The 16,420-nt window shown below is 41.6% G+C and overlaps 1 pseudogene across 1 annotated transcript; it reads left to right on the plus strand.

Annotated features, from left to right (window-relative positions):
• The first annotated feature begins 15,576 nt into the window (after positions 1–15,576).
• Positions 15,577–16,216, plus strand: LOC112615898 (annotated as a pseudogene). Its single transcript, XR_003117500.1, has one exon. The product of XR_003117500.1 is annotated as a thymosin beta-4 pseudogene (transcript).
• The last annotated feature ends 204 nt before the right edge of the window (positions 16,217–16,420 follow it).

Here is a 16,420-nt window from a genome sequence, read left to right on the forward strand (position 1 = left end):
AAGATAGACAGGGAGCAGGTCATGAAAGTCTTTCTAAGTTATGTATGTATAAGACTCAATTCTGAGAACCACCGAGAACCGTTGAGTTTCTCCATGATCCGATTTGGATTTGGGGAAGGCCACTTTGGCAGTGGTGTGGAAAACAGATTGGAAGTAGGGTAACTATTCCAATGGCTTCAGTTTCCCTGTACTGACTCTCAATCTTGTATCTCCAACCTACATTTTCTCCTGATCTTCAGACTCATATGTTTAATGGCTACCAGCCATCCCCACCTGAATGATCACAATCACCTCAAATTCAACTTTTCCAAACTTAAACTTCATTTTCCTTACAAATCTTTTCTGTCCCCAGTGTTTTCTATCCCAGTGAATAGCACTACTATCTACCTAGCAGCACAAACCAGAAACTGTTCCCACACCTAACTAGTCCCTAGATCCTATTGTTCTCATCACCTAAGTAGATCTTGAATTCCTTCCTACTGTCACTGCCTTAACTCAGGCCATAATCATCTCTCACCTGAACTACACAAACAGCCTCCTGACTGGTTACCCTACTTCCAGTCTGTTTTCCACACTACTGCCAAAGTAGACTTCCCTAAATCCAAATAAATAGGATCATGGAAAAAATCAATGGCTCTCGGTGGTTCTCAAAATTGAGTCTTATACATGGCTTTGAAAGACTTTCAAGATCTGCTCCCTATCTGCCTTATAAGCTTCTATTCTACCACTCTTTGTCTTGACCATTCTGTTTCTAGGCAACCTGAATGATTTTCACTTTCCTCTAAACACCAAGTTCTCTCATGGCTCTTCCATCCTCCTTTTATCTTCTCCAGGCTAAGCCTTACTTATCCTTTGACTCAGATATGATCTCTTCTGGAAAGCCTTTCCTGTACCCCGCTAGTGTGGGTGCCCCTCCCCTGTGCTCCCATTGTTCCATAACACTCTTTATATATTTCTGACGTAGTACTCATTACACAGTATTTGCATTGTCTTTTCAAGTGGTTGCCTTTACCACTAAAACATGAGCTCTTCGAGAGCAAGATCTATGTGTTATTAACCTCTGTATTCATAAGGCCTGCATATGAAATAGGTTCTCTTTTTAAAATACCAACTGTTCTTCTGCCCAGACTCTTCTTTCCTTCACCCTCCCTTGCCCTTTGAATTCCCAGTCACTCCTAAAGATTCAATTTATCTACCCCTACAGGGTGTTTGTATGCCAAACAACTAGCTGATTTGTTTCTCCTAGGGTTTATTCTCCACCAAAAACAATATTGTTTCCCCCTGCCCAGGGAACATTTGGCAATGTCTGGAGACATTTTTGGTTGTCACAACCAAAAGGAGAAGTGCTACTGGCATCTAGTGGGTGGAGGCCCAGGATACTGTTAAACATCCTATAATGCACAGGACAGCTTCCCACAACAAAGAAGTGTCCGGCCCCAAGCTCAGTAGTTCTGAGGCTAAGAAACTTTGCCCCTTAGCTGTGGTGTACTTTTCAGCCTTGTTTCTCTTGTGCTGAATTACAGCGTTTCCTGTGAAATTCAGTCCTGCATTCCGGAGTCCAAGATAATGACAAGAGGAAAAAGGAGTCATAAAGATAAAATTCTTGTGGGCTGGGGTTTCATTTGGTCTTGCTGAGGAGCAAAACACATTTGTACATATGCTAAAACCCATATTTGGGAAAACATTCACTTACAGAGAGATGGGCCATTTGTAAGATAGGGCTTTAAATTCAGAGAACACTTTAAAGCCACTTTTTTGACTCAAGCTAAGCACACTAGACAAACTCCTGTACAAGTGGAAAAAAAGAGGAAAATAATTATTTGTTGAGCTATTTCTATAATGTATCATCTCTTTTAATCATCACACTAACACTATAAAATTAGGCAGTATTATTATCTCCACTTTACAGATGAGAAAACTGGCTCAGAGAAGTTAGGTAACACATTAATGCTAAATGAAGAAACAGGGACTTAAATCCAATGTCTTTCTATCATACCATGCAAGGATGATTTAGTGTTCAAGGCACAAAAAAATTAAAATATTTTCTAATGCTTGCAACATTTTGTTTGTGCTGTCAAACTTAAAAAAAAAAAAAAAGCAGTTTGGCATTCACTGCAAGTCCAGTTAACCCTTTGTTTCAGTCTCCACACTTGAGTAGGACGCATCTCCCTTTGGTATATTTCCATCTAGGGGCACTGTAGTTCAATAGGATCTTGCCTGGGCTGAGAATCAGAACATGTGAACTTGTTCCAACATATAGGCCTTTCTTTCTTTTTTCTTTTGTTTCTCAGATGGAGTCTTACTCTGTCGCCCGGACTATAGTGCAGTGGCGCTATCTCGGCCCACAGCAAACTCCACCTTCCGGGTTCAAACAATTCACCTGCCTCAGCCTCCCGAGTAGCTGAGATTACAGGCACCCGCTACCGCGCCCGACTAACTTTTGTATTTTTCGTAAAGACGGGGTTTCACCATGTTGGCCAGACTGGTCTCGAATTCCTGACCTCGTGATCCACCCGCCTCGGCCTCCCAAAGTGCTGGGTTTACAGGCATGAGCCACCGCGCCCAGTCACATATAGGCCTATCTAATATGCAACTTCGGGGTCCCTTTTCAGGCCAAGACTCCCCAGCCAAAGGCCCCTAGGATTCAGTCTTCGTTTCTCTTTCCGAAAGTGCTGCCACCCCCTCTATCCTTTTGGGGTGCTGCTCAATAATCTTTTACTCCCATTCTGTGAAGTGGGACATGGTCTCAATGCTCCAGAAGACAATCACAGGAATTCTTCTACTGTAACCAGTTACAGCACTACTAAGCTAGCTTTCCATTATCAGGAGTAACTATTGCTTTGGCCAGATTCAGAGAAAAACATGGACTGTGCAACTTTTCTGTTGTTGTTAGGAATACCATCAAAGACTGCTCTAGCACCATTCATAATGCTTCACAGGAATGGTGGTCATTGTAACAGGAGTGTACATATCTTATAATGTCTCAATTACTCAATTGTCAACAGCTGCCTCAATGCAAAGGGCAGCTTAGGCTGATGCAGCATATAACCAGAACATTGCACACTATAATTTGCATTAAAAGATAGCCTTTCCACCCACTCTGCTTGTATCTACTCTTATATCACAAGCTTCATCTTCAAGGATCTTGAGGTCACATCTCCACTACCTTGCTATTGCCATTCCATTTTTCATAATGCAGCTCAAAATTTCTCTCTTCAGACTTACAAGGAAGAGCTATCTGCAAATCGCTTCATCTGGGTTTAATCCCTGCTTCCTTTTCCTAAAATTTTCTTTATGATTCTTCTTGCACTCTTACTTGACAATCTTAAAACTGTTCTTACCGTGTATCCAAAGGTATGTAAGAACGAGGCTTGACACAAATAAACTGCAATCGGATGTGAAGGCAGTTACTACGGAGCTTCTGCAAATCTGTCAAGCCCTGGCACTCATTTTAAGCAAACAAACAAGTTTACTGAGAGTTCACCCTGCCCAGATACCTTTCTATTTGAAGCTCAGTAAATGTACAACTATCTCACCTCAGCGTGAACTGAAAAGGTACAACAAGATTTCCAAAAGAAAAGTATTTGACAAGCAGAGTTAAAGTGAAAATTAGTATTTTCTTTAAAAAAAATAGGAAGATTGGGTTCCTCTGTGCTCCAAGTCCTATGATTGTTTTTTGACAAATTTTTCACGTTGTTATCTCTTTTGTTAGATCTTCAAAAACGCAGACTCACAAACAGGATATTTTAAAAGTGAAAACCATGGTCTTGAAAAAGAATAGAAAGAACGAGCAAGAAGAATAGTGTCCAAATTCCATCCTTCTGCTGCTACTGCTAACTGTCCAGAAAGGGGAACTGGTAGACAGTTGATGCTTCAATTGCTGTGAAATAGTGAAATAAATAATAATATAGGAGGCCCCTAGGAAGAAAGACTATGCATTGACACCAAATCAGCCAGCGTAGAGTAGCCTCCACTCTGTATGTCTCTTCTGTACAAATTCCTTCTCTCTGGAGGCTATTTTCCCAGCCTAGTTTATAAACATCATGACAAAAGAGTTGGTTATTTGGGGTCAGCATAACACCGGGCAGTGGAAAAGCAAATACAGAGGACAAGATGTTCTACACGTACATAATAGTGTCATTTCTTTTGAGGAGACACAGGAATCAAATAACAGGGATTTTTGGCTCTTCGGATTCTGAAGGAAAACAAAATGACCTTGGCATCTAGCAAATAAGCTCGAATTCAGAAGATTGAAGTTATTACCCAAAATAAGATTAGATTCTGCCCTGTGGGGACACATTTGTATTCCACAGTCAATTTGGGATTAACCTTTTCAGGGCTGGTGGAGAATTAATTGGTTCTTTACTTCTCTCTCTGGACTGCCTCAGGCTCTAGAGGTTTCCATGTATTCCAAAGGAGCTTTGTGCAGGGCAGCCAGCTGTGCAACTGTGACTTATTTACTCATGCTTCTGGCATAGATTCCTCTGAATGTGAGAACTGGAGAAGGCGCCCCTCCCAGAGAGCACACAAGCCCAACCCAGAATAGCAGGACTTAGTGTGGGTGGGGTCCATCCAGTGCATCAATTATGACAGTCCAGAAGGGGACTGATCTGTGAAACCTCCCCAGGTCTGTTTCCTCCTCCACGGTGCTTCTGTTTTCTTCAGTTGCTCCTGCTTTGTCCACACTACCACAGATTGGGCAGTTATGGTAATTCCAAAAGCCCAAGAATTCAAGCTGGCACTGCCTCAGGAACTGTGTGTTTTTAAAAGAAGCATACAAGTTCAATATGCATAGTTTTAAAAAGATATCCATCAAAATGTTAACAGTGATTATTTCTGTGGAGTGGGACTACTGAAAATTTTTGTTTTTCTCTTTGTGGTTTCCTAAATTTTCTGTTTTGATCATGTATTACTTGTGTAGGTTTTTCAATTTTCTTCTTTTAAAAAGGTAAGCTTCGCAAATGAATCATTTGTTATTTCCCCAGTGCTCTATCTCCAAGCACTGTAGAATAGCCCTGAAAGTGTACAGAAAAACACCCAAGTGGGGAGTTTCACTTCCAGCATTATTTTTCTTTAAAATCATGGAAATAAGGCAAAGGATGAAGATATGAACACATGTTATCAGTGGGGCTTCAGCAGAAAAGTAATTCACTCCAAATGGCTCAAATGAAGAGAATTTGTGTAAAACTACTTATAGGAAGTGGTCAGGGTTATAGACCTTGTTACAGAAGAAACAAGGGATAGTGAGGTTTGAGTGGGAAACTGTTACTACCCCTACAGCCAAAGGATAAGCAAAGAAACAAAGTTACCAGAGCCCAGTAAGTGCTGGGTCTATGGAGGAGGAGTTGTCCAGTGGGCACTCTAGTTGTGCAGAAATGCAGCTACTGCCAGGGATGCAGTGCACAGCAGAGAGAGTAGGGAAGAAATATTCCTGACGCCTCGCTCCTTCACTCTCTGATCTCCTATTATTTTTACCCCTTTACCAAACCCAATGCAAGCCAAGTCAAGGGAACCAAGAATATGCAGTCCATAGGAGTAAACCTTCTAAGACATAAAGAGGGACTAGGAAGAGTAAAAAATTGGTGAAGGTAGGAGATAAAGACCATCTAGCAGTCTACTCCTTTTATTTGAAAAACCACTTCATTGTGGAATAATTGACATAAAAATTATACATATTTAATGTCTACAACTTGAAGAGTTTAGAGAAAAGTATGCACACGTGAAAAAATAACCACAATCTATGTCATAAACACATCCATCACCTCCAAAAGTTCCTCCTACTCTCTTCATTTATTATTTTTTATAAGAACACAACATAAGATCTACTCTCTTAGCAAATTTTTAAGTATATAATGCAGTATTGTTAACTGTAGGCACCATGCTGCACAGGAAATGTCTAGGACTTACTCATTTGCATAACTAAAGCCTTCCCATTTCCTAATACCTTCCCATTTCCTCCTCTCCCTAGCCCCCAACAACCACTATTTGACTCTCTGCTTCTATGAGTTTGACTATTTTAGATTCCACATAAGTGGTATCATGTAGTATTTGTTCCTCTATGTCTAGACCATTTTACTTAGTATAATGTCCTCCAGGTTCATCCATGTGTTACAAGTGGTAGAATCCCACTCTTTTTAAAGGCTGAATAATATTCCATTTTATGTATATACAGTAGTCCCCCCTTATCTGTGGTTTTACTTTCCACAGTTTCAGTTATCCCTGGTTAACTGCTGTCCTAGAATATTAAATGAAAAATTTCAGAAATAAACAATTCATAAGTTTCACGTTTTGTGTCATTCATAGTAGTATAAGATCTCACACTGTCCCTCTCAGTCCCACCCGGGATATGAATCATCTCTTTGTCCAGTGTATCCACACTGTATATGCTCTCCACCCGTGAGTCACTTAGGAGCCACCTAGGTTATCAGATCAACAGTGTCAATATCACAGTGCTTGTGTTAAAGGAACCCCTGTTTTGCTTAATAATGGCCCCAAAGCACAAGCATAGGGATGCTGGCAATTCAGATATGCCAAAGAGAAGTTGTAAAGTGTTTGCTTTAAATGAAAAGGTGAAAGTTCCTGACTTAATAAGGAAAAAAAAATCATATGCTGAGGCTGCTAACATCTATAGTAAGAACGAATCTTCTATCCAGAAACTGTGAAGAAGGAAACAGAAATTCGTGCTAGTTTTGCTGTAGCACCTCAAACTGTAAAAGTGATGGCCACAGTGCATGTCAAATGCTTAGTTAAGGTGGAAAAGGCATCAAATTTGTGGGTAGAAGACATCAATAGAAACATGTCCTGGCCAGGCACAGTGGCTCACATCTGTAATCCCAGCACCTTGGGGGGCCTAGGCGGGCGGATCACCTGCGCTCAGGAGTTCAATACCAACCTGGGCAACATGGTGAGACCCAAACTCTATTAAAAACACAAAAATTAGCTGGGCGTGGTGGCGGGCGTCTGTAATCCCAGTTACTCGGGAGGCTGAGGCAGGAGAATCACTTGAACCAGGAGGCGGAGGTTGCAGTGAGCCAAGATCACGCCACTGCATTCCAGCCTGGGAGACAAAGGGAGACTCCACCTCAAAAAAAAAAAAAAAGGAAAAAGAAAAAAAGAAAAAAGAAACATATTCTGACTGGCAGCAATGTATTGCTCCAGAAAGCATTGAGTCTATATAGAAAGACTTAGCAAGAAATTCCCTGAAATGAGCAAGCCATTTACTGTAAGTAAGGGATAGTTATACAGATTCAGGAATAGGTTTGGACTGAAAATATAGAAATTACTGGAGAGGCTGTGTCTGCCAATGAAGAAACTGCTGCCACATGAGTACAGTACAATAAGATATTTTGTGAGAGAGACCACAGTCACATAACTTTTATTACAATACATTATTATAATGGTTCTATTTATTATTGTTGTTGTTAATCCCTTATTGTGCCTAATTTATAAGTTAAACTTTATCATAGGTATGTATGTATAGGAAAAAACATAGCATATAGAGGGTTTGGTACTATCTACAGTTTCAGAGATCCACTGGGGGTCCTGTAAAGTTATCTCCTGAAGATGAGGTAGAGACCACTATACCACGTTTTCTTTATTCGTTTGTCCATCCACGGACATTTAAGTTGCTTCCATGTCTTGTCTATTGTGAATAATGCTGCAATGCAATGAACATGGGAGTGCAGATCCCTTCCAGATCCTGATTTCAGTTCCTTTGGCTATATACCCAGAAGTGGGATTTCTGGATCATCTGGTAGTTCTGTTTTTAATTTTTAAGGAAATTTCATACTATTTTCTATAGTATCTGTACCAATTTACATTTCCATTAACAGCGTTCAAAGGTTCCCTTTTCTCTACATCCTCACCAACACTCGTTTTTGTTTCGTTTGTTTGTTTTTGTTTTGTTTTGTTTTGAGATAGAGTCTCGCTCTCTTGCCCAGGCTGGAGTGCAGTGGCGCAATCTCGGCTCACTACAACCTCTGCCTCCCAAGTTGAAGAGGTTCTCCCACGTCAGCCTCACAAGTAGCTGGGACTACAGGCACGTGTCACCATGACCAGCTAATTTTTGTATTTTTGTAGAGATGGGGTTTCACCATGTTGGCCAGGCTGGTCTCAAACTCCTGACCTCAAGTGATCGGTCTGCCTCAGCCTCCCGAAGTGCTGGGATTACAGATGTGAGCCACTGCACCCAGCAATACATTATCTTTCGGTGTTTTATAATACTCATCCTAACAGGTGTGAGGTGATATCTCATTGTGGTTTTGATTTGCATTTCCCTGATGATTGGTGATATTGAGCACCTTTTCATATATCAGTTGGCCATTTGTATGTCTTCCTTTAATAAACATCTATTTAGTTCCTTTACCCATTTTCTAATTAGGTTGTTTTTGGTATTGAGTTGTATGAGTCCCTTATATATTTTAGATATTAACCCCTTATCAGATGTATGGTTGGCAAATATTTTCCTCCTTTTCACTCCTGCTTGTTTCCTTTGCTGTGCAGAAGCTTTTTAGTTTGATGTAGTCCCACTTGTTTATTTTTGCCTTTGTTGTCTGTGTCCTTGGTGTCTTGTCAAGAAATTGTTGCCAAGATGAACGTCAAAAAACCTTTTTCTCTGTATTTTCTTCCAGGAGTTGTACAGTTTTGGGTTTTATGTTTAATTCTTTAATCCATTTTGAGTTGATTTTTGTGTATAGTGTATGATAAGGGTCCATTTTCATTCTTTTGCGTGAGGGTATCCTATTTTCCCCACAGTTTTGTCACTCAGGAGCCATTCTTGTCCTTGGTTCAAAGGAAGAACTCTCATCTATAATACAGAGGAGACACAAAATTCTATGAGCTACCGTATCATCTGGGGCTGTGTTGATTTAATTACATTCCTATCTGGAACCTAAATTATAATATTAGTCACCATCAGACTGTTCATCAAGGAAGCAATAAGAGGGGAGTGAGAAAAAGAAATAGTTGATTAACATAAAATATGCATAGCTGTTACAGTATCCAATTGCTGAAATGGGGAATGAATTCCCTCATCTCCCTCTCCCTACACACAGGGAATCAGCCCTCTTCAGCATAATATCTTAAATAAACACCCATAGGGCAGTTACCAGGCAAGCTTGTGTTGAGCCTCTTCTGGATCCACACTCTCACCTGCTTCAAGTCCATATAGAGAGTTAGACTCAACAACAGCATGAATTACAAAAGAACAAGGCCTGGCCCAAGAAAGACAGCTTTTATCCCAAAAGAGTCCTAAGACCTCACCAGTCTGTATTGACTGAAGCACAGGAAGCATGTTCAGAAGTGAGTTCTAAGGGTATGAGTGAGACCAAGGAGGAAGAAATATAAGACTTGATAGAGGTGAATTCTTCAGCACACGTGTATTCATCCAGAATTCAAAATTTAAAGTTCAAGCACTAAGATATGTTGTAATGGTATGTTAAATTGGCTAATTAAAACCTGGACCCAGGGATGGCCTGCAGTTATTGAAGTTTAAATGCCTGAACTTCTCTGATGTCCTATGGAATACGGAGTCCAAAGGTTCAGGGTAATGGATATAACGAAATGGATCTATGTACAAACTGTTTAGCTATCCCCCTAGCCATGCCTCCTGGAAACACACAGAGGACACTTCCTTCACCAAGGCATTTAGAAAAAGGCATCAATGTCTTTCCTCTTTCCTCTCATTCCTGGGAAATTTCGTCTGAAAGCCATTAGGTGGAGGCAGAGCAATGGAGGCATCTGAAGGGCAGAATGTTAAGTCTGAGTAGAGTAGAAAGGTGTTGTATAGGGTTATGGAGCTTAAGCAGAGTATGAGGGCACCCATGCATGTATGGAGGGCATCACACATAGGAACAGCCTGAATGGAGTGGCGAAGCCCAAACAGGGAAAGGAGGAACTTCGTGAAGAGGGGTCGCCTGGCTTGGGGTTATAGCACTCAAGTAGGATTAGGAGAGTGTCCACACTACTGGACAGTCCAGCATGAGGAGTCACAGCCAGAGCAGAGGGAGAAGGACATCCCTAAGAAGAGGTGGCTTTAGAGTCTGAAGATGGTGAGGAAAGCATCCACATGGGTTAAAGGGGAATGCCTGATGTGGAGAATCAGAGCCCAAGCAGAGTGAGGAAGGCATCCTTCAAGAATGGAACAGGGTGCTTCTTTTTTTTCTCTCTCTCTTTTTTAAAAATTATACTTTAAGTTCTAGGGTACATGTGCACAACGTGCAGGTTCGTTACATAGTTATACATGTGCCATGTTGGTGTGCCGCACCCATTAACTCATCATTTACATTAGGTATTTCTCCTAATGCTATCCCTCCCCATCCCCCACCCTCTGACAGGCCCCAGGGTGTGATGTTCCCCACCCAGAACAGGGTATTTCAAAGCCTAAGTGAGGTTAAAAGAGTGTCCATAGTGGAGCACAACCCAGCATGCAAAGTCAGCGCTGAGCAGAGTGAGGAAGGCATTCACACAGAGATGCAATCGGGCATGCAGTATCAGAGTCCACGTGGAATGAGAAGGGTGTCTGTGAAGGCAGGCAGACTCATACAGGGCAACAGATTCTGTGCCAGGTGAAGAGTACCTCAGTGAAATGAGGTGGCAGTCTAAAGCAGGGTGTCAGAACCTGAGCAGGGTGAAGAAGGCATACATGCAAGGGTAAGACCTGGAATGGGGTGACAGAGTCCAAGGAGAGTGAGAAACCCTTCTCACTCTCCCATCCATGGATACCCATCCATGAAGGGGAGAGACTTCCTGGTGCAGGGTGTAAGAGCCCAGGTGAGAGGCTCCCTGGTGTGGGGCATCAGAGCCCAAACAGTGTAAGAAAAGCATCCATGTGGGAAGAGGGGCAGCCTGTCATTGAGGGGTCAGAGCCTGAGGAAGAGCAGGGTAAGGAGGGCATCCCTGGAGAGAGATGGCCTGGCGTGGGGTATCAAAACCCGCAGTGCAGTCAAGAGTATATCCACACAGTGGAGGTGAGGTGGGGTGGGGATGGGCGGTGTACAACATCACAGACTGAGTAGGACAGAATCAGAATCCTCACCAAAAACAGTATCCTGGTATGGCACACCAGTAGCCAAGAAGGGTGAGGAAGGCATCCATGCCAAGTAGTGGCCTGGCAATCAGGTGTCAAAGCCAAAGTGGGGTTAGGAGATATCTTCATAGGGGAAGGGGTGGTAAAGACATAGATTAACTACATAGAGGGAGGGGTGTAATAAAATCATTAAGGATAACTGAAGTCATGTTTCTCACTGTCAGAGAAGGGAGTTACCAATATGGTAAGGGAAAAATAATAAAATAAACCTTATGGTATCCGATTGGAGTCAGAGGTCCAATTAGAACTTGTAATTTTAAATAGAAAAATATAGATGTAGGTCAGGCGCAGTGGCTCACGCCTGTAATCCCAGCACTTTGGGAGGCCGAGGTGGCCAGATCACAAGGTCAGGAGGTCGAGACCATCCTGGCTAACACAGTGAAACTCTGTCTCTACTGAAAATACAAAAAAATTAGCCGGGCATGGTGGGGGGGCGCCTGTAGTCCCAGCTGATGGGGAGGCTGAGGCAGGAGAATGGCGTGAACCCAGGAGGCGGAGCTTGCAGTGAGCCGAGATCGTGCCACTGCACTCCAGCCTGGACGACAGAGCCAGACTCTGTCTAAAAAATAAATAAATAAATAATGATAATAATAATATAGCTAGATAGACAGATAGATATATATATACACACACACACACGTATATATATGTCCTAGCTCTATCTGCTGAGATAGCCTGGGATTAATGACATCCCAATAGCAACAATCACATTTAGCATACCAGATCCCAGTTTCTAAATACCATTCTTGGCTAAAAGAAGCCAGAGGTCCTTGGAGAAATGACTGATTACAGAGCTGGGACAGAAAATGATAAGATGAGCCTGGAACACCCCTTTGAGCTAGAAAGCAAGGAAGTGCTCAAGAATGACTGAAGGCATGTCAAAAGAACATATAAACCAGCTTAAAGTGACTTCCATTGGGCAAGTTAGTGACAATTTGAGGATCAGACTAACGATAGTAACACGTTATTGAATAAAATAAGAAACAATGAGTCTATACTGGTACAGATACTGCTTGACTTACCATGGGTTTACACTCCGGTAAACCCATTGTACATTGAAAATATCATGGGTCAAAAATACATTTAATACACTGAATCTAGCAAAATCATAGCTTAGCCTAGCCTACTTTAAATGTGCTCAGAACACTTACACTAGCCTATAGTTGGGCAAAATCATGTAACACAAAGCCTGTTTTATAATAAAGTGTTGTACACAAAAGTGTTGTACACAATTGGGCATTTTGTAGACACAATAAGATGTGAAAACACAAAACACAATATCCAAGTAATGTTGTCAACACAGTCTACTATAAAATTTTGGTTGTTATGAGAGTGGCTTAAAAACTTCCGTCCCTACTTTTCAAGAGTGCCGTTGATTCTGAATCTGAAAGCCCACCTCTGCTCTAAAATACACACAAGCACAGACGTTAAACCTGGATACTATATAATAAAGAGGGATGTAACTCCATTGAATTGGATACAAGGATCAGAATGGAAAGATGGAAAGAAACTCATGATGAAGTTGCACCCGGTTTTTGTATATTTATCAAACTTCTGCTGAGAATAGTGTCTGATTGCACGACTTTTAAGCAAAGTTGGGTGTTATTGGGTGAAAATGGCCCAGCTCCTGGGAGCACAGAGCGGCAAAGGGCTGGTCCTCTTGCTCTAGTCTCTTTGCTGTCTGGTGTAGCTCTTCTGCTGCTCCCATCTGCACTAATTGACCCAAAATGTGGGTGTTTCCTGCTACACAAAAGCCAAAAGCTTTCACGTAGATTTTAGGTTCACTAAAGGGTGCCCACAAAATAGAGATGAATTTTAACTTAAATTTTAAGCTTGAAGATTAGGTACTATCTATGAAATTACACTTTTTTTTTTTTTTTTTTTTTAAGGTAGAGATGTGTGTGTGTGTGTGTGGGTATTAAAAATGTGTTGTTGGTTTCCAAAAAGGAACACTGGAAAATAAATTTTGAATGTTTGTGTTCTCAGAATTAGGTTGACAGTCCTTTGCTGACATGGCTTTGCTTTGTGTAATATACATGGGATCTCAATCTTCGGGGTGTGGTGAATAGCGAATCATCTCAAATCCTTGAGCACTCAGTCTAGTGAAGATGTTGTCATTATGTACAATAAATAACTAGTTTAATTAACTATGTGATGTTAACTATTAATAAATTTTAACATTTTCCAAAATAAAAAAAAAAATAAAAAATAAAAAAAAATAAAATAAAATTTTGGTTGTTTACCCTCATGATCTCATGGCTGACTGGGAACTGCCATAGTCGAGCATCGCAGGAGAGTACTATACTGCATATCGTTAGCCTGGAAAAAGATTAAAATTCAAAATATGAAGTACAGTTTCTACTAACTGCATATTGCTTTCACATCACTGTCAAACATCATAAGTCGGGGACCGTCTGCATGTGTATATATAGCCACAAATGTATTCTTAACAAAATAGGGAGGAAATACTCATGACAATTATAATCTGTGTTTCTGTAACTGGTCTTGTGGTCGTAGCTGGTATTTATAACTATGTTCTACTCCCATTCTATATTCCCTTTGCCTTCAAAAAGCACCTTAGTTGGTTGTGGTTCTTTAATTGGCATGGTGACCCAAACATTTATTTGAAGGGTGTGGGTCATTTGTGCTCCTACCTGAATTGGGTTGTTGCAGTTTCCCCTTAACCTCAGCCAGAAGGCATGCTAACACTAAGATGCCCTAAGGGATCCCTTGTATTCTAAACATACTCTTTCTTACCTCCTTTGTAGAGAACTAATCCAATTTCCCCTTGGTAGTCTGGATCAGTCACCCCAGCTAACACCATAACTCTCTTCTTAGCCTGTTGACTCAGAGTTATGAGGGCCCGAAGTGGCCAGGTGGCAGTTTTAATTTCCAGTTCAGTGGAATCATTGTTATGTCTCCTGGTGGAAGCATTTCTCCCTCTGGAACTAAGACCTCCAGGCCAGCAGAGCATAAAGTCATAGGAACAAGAAGCAAAAATTTTGCTTGTGGGTCACTACAGGTAATGATAAGCGGTGTCATTCCTATGTCCACCTCTTGATTCCTGGACCTGTGCATAATTACGGGAGATACAGTACTGTATATTAGACACTGATTAAGAGCAGAAACAGCCTTCCAAAGAACCTTGCCCAGCCCTGCAAAGTACTGTCATCTACCTGCTACTGTAACTGTGTCTGCAAAAGGCCATTCCATACCACACAGCAATTAAAAAAGAACAAAATGGTACCGTTTGCAGCAACATGGATGCATCTAGAGGCACAAATATCTTCACAGTTTTTGCTAGTTCAGATGTCCATCCACATACCTCTTCCCCGTATTTCTTTGTCATCAGTTTCCCAATCATGTTCCTTCCAAATCCCTGACTATGTAGCCAATCCACTGGCCACGTTCCATGAATTGGTCTATAATTACATGTCTGGTTCTTTCTCTTTTCAAGCAAAGTGAAAAGCCAGGTGTACTACTTGGTGTTCTGTCCACCAGGAGGATTTTCCTTCACCATAGTTCTTTAGGGATGTCCCAGAAAGGGGCTGTAGTGCTGTAGCTGTCCACTTTCTGGTGGAGCCTTCATATCATGAAGAACTATCTAAACCAGGCCCAAGTCTTCTCTTCCTCTGTCAACTGATCAAGATATCTGCAAACTAAGTTATGACATAGGGCTAGAGGGCTGATATACCCCTTCACAGGCAGAACAGTGAAGGTGTATTACTGGCCTTTTCAGCTGAAAGCAAACTGCTTCTGATGGGCCTTATGGATAGGGATGCAGAAAAAGGCATTTGCCAGGTCAATAGCTGCATACCAGGTACCAGAAGATGTGTTAATTTGCTCAAGCAATGAAACCACATCTGGTACAGCAGCTGCAATTGGAGTCACCACTTGATTAAGCTTACAATAATCCACTGTCATTCTCCAAGATCTATCTGTCTTCTACACAGGCCAAATAGGAGAGTTGAGTAGGTATGTGGTAGGAATCACCACCTTTGCATCTTTCAAGTACTTGATGGTGGTACTAATTTCTGCAATTCCCCCAGAAATGAAGTATTGCATTTGATTTACTATTTTCCTAAGTAGAATGCGTCTAATGGCTTCCATTTGACCTTTCCCACCATAATATCCCACTCTCCATAGTAAGGGAACCATTGTGGGAATTCTGCCAGCTGCTAAGTATGTCAATTCCAATTATGCACCTTGGAACTAGGGAAATAACTGCAGGATGTATTTGGGGTCCCAGTGAACCCACTGTGAGTTGGACTTAAGCTAAAACTCCATTGGTAACCTGACCTCCATAAGCTCCTACTCTGAGTGTACGGCCATAGTGATGTTCCAGGTCTCCTGGAATCAATGTCAGTTTAGAACAAGTACTCCCTGAAAGATCTGATTTTTCCCTCCAATGCACAGTTACTCCTGTAAAAGGCCACAGATCCCCTTGGAGAAGGCTGGGACAAAGATTAACAGTATACATTTTCGGACAACTCGGTAGTGGCCACTGCGCAGACCAGACTTCGCTCGTTTTCGTGCGCCTCGCTCCGCTTTTCCTCCGCAACCATGTTTGACAAACCCGATATGACTGAGATCGAGAAATTCGATAAGTCGGAACTGAAGAAGACAGAGATGCAAGAGAAAAATCCACTGCCTTCCAAAGAAACGATTGAACAGGAGAAGCAAGCAGGCAAATCGTAATGAGGCGTGTGCCGCCAATATGCACTGTACATTCCACAAGCATTGCCTTCTTGTTTTACTTCTTTTAGCTGTTTAACTTTGTAAGATGCAAAGAAGTTGGATCAAGTTTAAATGACTGTGCTGCCCCTTTCACATTAAAGAACTACTGACAACGAAGGCCGCGCCTGCCTCTCCCATCTGTCTATCTGGCTGGCAAGGAAGGAAAGAACTTGCATGTTGGTGAAGGAAGAAGTGGGGTGGAAGAAGTAGGGGTGGGACGACAGTGAAATCTAGAGTAAAACCAAGCTGGTCCAAGGTGTCCTGCAGGCTGTAATGCAGTTTAATCAGAGTGCCATTTTTTTGTTGTTGTTCAAATGATTTTAATTATCAGAATGCACAATTTTTTAAATATGCAAATAAAAAGTTTAAAAAAACAAACAAAAAAAAAAACCAAAAAAACCCCACCAGTATACATTTTCAGTAGTGTACTAGGGTTTTTCCCTGAGGAGACCCAGCCTCCCCTTCATTCAAGGGATTCTGGGTTTGTAAACTGGCTCAAGTCTGAGAATTGATTGAGGGACCATGATTCTCTGCTTTTATGATTTGGGTTAGACTTTTATTGATTTGACCTGGAGGTTTTCTGCTCACACAGATTAA

Source organism: Theropithecus gelada, chromosome X (assembly GCF_003255815.1).
Source record: "Theropithecus gelada isolate Dixy chromosome X, Tgel_1.0, whole genome shotgun sequence".
Lineage (NCBI taxonomy): Eukaryota > Metazoa > Chordata > Mammalia > Primates > Cercopithecidae > Theropithecus > Theropithecus gelada.